Source organism: Gadus macrocephalus, chromosome 23 (genome assembly GCF_031168955.1).
Source record: "Gadus macrocephalus chromosome 23, ASM3116895v1".
NCBI classification, from domain to species: Eukaryota; Metazoa; Chordata; class Actinopteri; order Gadiformes; family Gadidae; genus Gadus; species Gadus macrocephalus.
Genome location: NC_082404.1, coordinates 12,829,721 through 12,835,681, shown reverse-complemented (window position 1 = coordinate 12,835,681; position 5,961 = coordinate 12,829,721).

Below are 5,961 nucleotides of genomic sequence, written 5' to 3'. Positions count from 1 at the left end.
CTCACTCTCTCTCTCTCTCTCTCTCTCTGCTACTCCTCAACCTCCTCCCTTTCTCCACTCGCTCCCCTTCCTCTCTTTCCCCCTCTATCCTCTCTCGGTCTCGCCTCCGTCGTTTTGCTCATTTCAGTCCCTGTAATGCCTCTGTCTTTTTCCGTCTGTATCACTCTTTCCCTGTGCATGCCTTCTGACACCCCTTCAGTCGGTTGGTTTCTCCGTCTCCCCCTCTCTCTCCACCCCTCGCTCCCCCTCTCCCCCTCCCTCACACCTCCCTCTCCCCCTTCTCTTACTTAAGGCTAGGTGTTAGTTGGCTAACGTGTCTCGTGGAAACACCAGCAGTGATGGTATCTTTGACCCAAAATGCAATAAGCAGGAAGGTGTAGGTACCCCCGCGCAGACCTCATCTACTCCACCTCACCCCCAACCTCCCCCCCCCCCCCCACCCCCTCTTCGCCTCAAAGAAACCAATATCAGAGCTTTGCACGAGCAATAAGCAACAAGCCGCCTATATGGAACAGATGCGAATGCTTTTTTATGTATGCAAGAAAAAGTTAGTTTTTCTCTCGATCGGAGACATAACCCTTCCTCATAGGCATCGTGTCTGTTTACTGTTTGCGTTCAGAGAAGACACCTCTATTCAAAACGTCATGTAGGAGTAAATAGGACTGCCGCAACATAGAGTTTCTTCCTCTACCCCGGCTTGCAATTACTTAAATACACGTTCAAACGAAAAGCTAAACCAGACACGCTTGACATCGCTTGGCTAGAGGTGGCAACATGGTCCACTCCGACTGGGCTTCATACGCCAGCTGCCGTCGGCTAATCGACACAACCAGTAATTAATTAGCTAATTCCCCTAATTAACCCTCACAGAAACAAACTACAGGGAAAACAACAATAGAGTGTTCATTTGGGCTCACTTGTTCCCTCGTTCGCAATTCCCTATGTAGTGATCACTACCAAAAGTACACTATTTAGGGAATGAGTCTATAAGGAATTCAGACACTAATTAAGAAATCCAGCAGTGGAAATCATATTGGTTACGTCAAGAAACAGACAATTTCTCATTTGCATAAATAATTGGTAGGTTGCGGACCATCTCTATTGGAGGAATATGATGAAAAGTGCTAAGTGTAATGGCATATAGTGCAGGAATAAGTGTGCAACATCGGCACACTTCTCTTTGGTGCAATATGGGTTTTAAATAGTGTGCTATACAGATTTGCCTGCAGATTAAACCCTTCAAAATGGACGCCTGAAGTACGGTACTATATAGGGCACAAGTGGACCAATTTGAAAACAGCAAGGGTTGAAGTGAAATCGTTACAGAACACAAACGCACACCAGGTCTCAAAAGTGACCTAAATGGGTGAATTCAATCGTCAATAGTAAGTAGGGGTCAGCCGTCTCGCACAAAGATGACTACAGTTGGCCGTGGACGTTGGTATAAAACCCAGCACCCTTCTGTAGGAGACGATCACTCTGACCACTACGGTATAACTCTCTTTCTCCCATGGCCTGACTGGGTGATTATGATTGTTGTTGTTGGAGAGACAAACTGAGACGCCTCCACTAGGTTGACTTTAAAGTGTTAGTGTCCTCTGATCCACTTAATAAAAAATACATCTACTCCTTCTTCTTCACTTTTCCCTATTAATCGCTTTCCCTTTGCGTGCGTGCGAGTCATATCACACCTGTTGAAATACAACAGGTTCTGCCTTTTTTTTTCCTCTCTCTCTCTCTTCTTTGCGGCTTACCTCCAAATACAGCCGGCCATAAATAACAAGATTTCATGTGCACTATTTGTGCGCAGGGGACAGCGGTTTCCTGATTCCTCAGGTGAAACGCTTTTGGTGGATGAATCACAGGTGTGGGAGACATCGTGCGGTGAATGGAGCCCAGGTGCCCGAGTTATTTCTGGTGCGCGTCGTTAATCAACAACCTGATGTTGAAAGATGGCTTGTATTTTACCAGTTTAAAATAGTGTTCCCTGGGCTGCGCACAGGCAAGGCAGGGAAATAATAATAAGGGCAGATAAAGTCAAGAGACTGTGAGAATGTTTTATATTAATGTGACCGGCGAAATGTGTTCTGTTTTATCAGCAATGCCGTGAGAGTGAAAGCGGGAGGGAAAAAAATGTCAGTTGGATAATAAAAACTATAAAGCGAGTGATTTTGAATGACTGATAACGATAATTTGATAGTTTCAATCCCACTGCATAATCAGCACTTTGATTTAAAGAACTGATTCATAACTAGCTTCTCCAATTACTGTGTGTGGAGCCTATAGATTTAATCTAGAAAAGGCGGTCTTGGGAAATTAATAAACCAAGTTGGTCCAATTCAATTCTAAACTAGAAAACACAACTGAAAGTGCAACTTTTGCGTAAAAGAGCAACTTTTACTTGACACAATAGAGAAGAGAGAAAAACTATAAAATGTAGGCCTTTGTTATAGAATTACTTTGTTATAGTGCACCTCATCTATAGTGTTCCAATTCTGTCCTTAATGAACACAATCACTTATGAACACTCCTGTCAAGAAAAATATATGCTTGAATCCTTCTTACTAGTTCTTATTTTCCATTACATCTTCTCCATGGGCTTCTGAAAGCTTAAATCAAGGCCTGCATCACAAAAGGGACGGTCTCAACAACATCTGATAATAAGCAGTTTATCGTCGCTAAATGAGGACAACATAGCAACGCCAATACACATGTGGCCTCTGACGCCATGCCGGTCGATATCTATTGACAGACAAATCATTGTTGTTGTTTTTCTTTCATCTCGTCATTGGCCAGACCAAACGCATGAGAGAAGGGGTGGAGGTGGTGGTGGTGGTGGTGGTGGTGGTGGTGTGGTGTGGGTGAAGGCTAAACCAGGGGGAAGCAAATGTGATTGGATTTTCAGTCTCCGTCATTAAATTCCCATGCGGGGAATACTAATTCCAGTATTTAGTGCGGTGATGCCGGGGCTTGCTTTCATCTTAAACTGATTCCAGTCTAATTAGATTGGGCATGTGGGGGGGGGGGGTGGGGGTGGTGGTGGTGGTGGTGGTGCTGGACGGGTGGTGGTGGATGTATCCGTCTGGACTAATCCCTGGCTCTCTGTCCCAAACATTGTATTATCCAGAGAAAATCCATTGGCTGCGGGCTATATAGAGAGCTCCGCCACCCTGCTGCACCTCCTCTGCTCCGAGCCCCGGCCTCGTGTCAGACGGAACGACGGGGCATCGGGTGGTGGGTGGTGGGTGGTGAGCCTCCAGCCTGGTCACCCCGGGCTGGAGGCTCATAGTGCGGAGCGCCGTACTGGACGCAGAAGGAAGGGCCCTTTTGGAGTTTAGAGTCAATCTTTTTAATTATAGGTTTTTAAAAAAAAATGTTTTTTGGGGTCGCTGTTGTCCGACACAACCTCACGTCCGTCGCCGGTACCTCAAAATAAATGGAAACGTGACAGAAAAGTACACTTTGGATATTTTTTTCCTCTTTTTTTGGTTTCTGAAGCGTAATATTTGAATTCAGCAGTTAGGATTTGGCGTAAAAGATGTGATTTGTAAATCTGTGATTTGTAACCGGAGAGCCCATTCATGTGGAGCAGCATTTCCTGCATAAGTATCTCTGTTTTGATCCACTTTATTAATACTGAACCAACCGGGAGTTTATTTGTGACAGACAAACGTAATCAGGAAGCGCTCCTAACTAAATGAACCATTTAAATCTGAATCTGCGCTCTCTGGCGGCTCTGCTCCATTATCTGTTCGGTCCAACAGATCTGATTGGAAACTGCAATGTGGGCTTGGGTACCATGTACACAATGTACTCCATACATGTAGAGGGACACACACATTACACATTACAGGCAGCCGGCACACAGCACCACCCATTTAGCCGGCGCGCTAATGAATTGCCAAGTGAACCACAATGAACAGAAAGAAAGAGAGAAGGAGATAAAGTGGAAACAGTTCTCCTCGTTGCTGAGAAGGCCTAAAAAATAAAAATGCCTTCAGCCATTGTTCGCTCCCACCCTCTCCAAAGGTCAAACGCAATTCAATCCCATAATATGTAAGGGGGAGGGTGGGGGGGGGAAGACCTCTGCCACGTTGACTACGTTGACAACCGTCCACACTTTAAAAGAGGGGGATGGGCGACCGGGGGGTGGGGGGGACGGGACGGGGGGACACACCAAGAAAGGGCTATTCAGCAGGAAGAAGCTGGGGCCTGTAAAAAAGAAACAGAGGACATGTCTTCAAGGGCGCGGAGGGGCTTCACTCTCAAGTAAAGACGAGTGTGTGTCTGTTGTGTTGTGTGTGTGTGTGTTGTGTTTGATGTGGTGTGTGTGTGTGTGTGTTTGTGAGTGTCATGTTGCTGGGGGGGGGGGGGGGGGGGGTGAAATTGTGATGATGTACCTCGTTTTTTCCCTCCGCCACCGCCCGTCTCAAATGTGTCGAGGAGAACAACAAAAGGCCAGAGTGTAAAAAAAATATATAATAATAAAGAGCCCCCCCCCCCCCCCTCCCCACCACACCCACCACGCAGCCTCCCGCTTCTCTTTTACCCCCCACTTGAGATTTCATTAGGGCGAGTTTAATGACTTGTGAATGTCAGGTTCCTCCGTGACCCTGACACTGCTGACCAACCCCATGGGCTGGCAGGACGTGATGTATTGTGTCACGCCGAGTTCTGATGTGCAATTTTATAATGTGGCAGCAGCCGTCTGACCCCGCAGCATATCAAAGGTTACCCCTCCATCCCCGTGTGTGTGTGTGTGTGTGTGTGTGTGTGTGTGTGTGTGTGTGTGTGTGTGTGTGAGTATGTCTCCCCCCTCCCTATTTTTAATGGGATTTTTAAGGGTGAGGTATAAGGGTGTGTGGGGGGTTGGGGGACACACGTGGTGGACGATGAAGCATCATCATTTTCTTTGCATTTAAAGTGAACGGCTAATTTAGTATTGATACAGAAATGAGCCTTCTGCTCTGTTTGGTAAGTCACGCCCGCTGGTGGTGTTTCTCTGGGCCGGTGGAAGGGGGGGGAAACCCGTCACGCACACCTTTTTCCCATTACGGTGTCCACCATTCGTCCCCTGACTTTATTGCTTATTTATAGGCGCGGGCCCATTGTATTAAGGAGAGACCAGAGAGAATAAATTATAAAGGTCACAAGCATCATGGAATATGCATTAGTTCACAGCTATATCTATAGATGTATTTATAAAAAGATATAACATCTACCATCCAAAGGTATATATATATATATATATATATATATAACCTCTGAATTATAGAAGTTATATATATATATATATATACCTCAAAATGGTAGATGTTTAATCAAACCTTAAAAATGGAAAGCGAATCAAATATAAAATAAGTTGCAGAATGTAAAGCACTTAAATTGAATATTTCGACAATGCCCCCTTCAATGTAAAAGCATCCATCTTGATTAAATGTATAGGTGAGGGGAACCAATGCGCGCTGAAGAAAGAAATATGAAAGAAGATCAAATGATAATCCTAAGTATGTCTAAAATCAAACTTTGGAAAAAGACACAATAATAAATTTGATTCTGCCAAAAGCTGAGCGGAAATGTAGTCCCCTTTAAGATCGGCAGATATCATGTGATAAATAATAATGAAAACAATGTCACCAAGTTCCCTTTTGTGATACAAGAAAATAATGTTCAAGATAGTAGAATCGTTAAATGAATCCCACGTTCCTTTGTCCTTAACACAATTGATGTCTAATATTACGTTTATCTCTGAAACATTTAATTGAATTATCTGAAGAAAAATATATAAAAGCCTTCTACCTATTCTGGGGTTAGAAGTAGATATTTTTCATTCAAATAGATATACAAAGTAAAGACCTGCCTATGAGAGGTATGCTTCTCTATGAATTTTGGGTGTTTCATTTATTGATAGTTAGAGAATGGAATAAAGAGTCTGAACTGTTCTTGTTGATTTTTTGAATG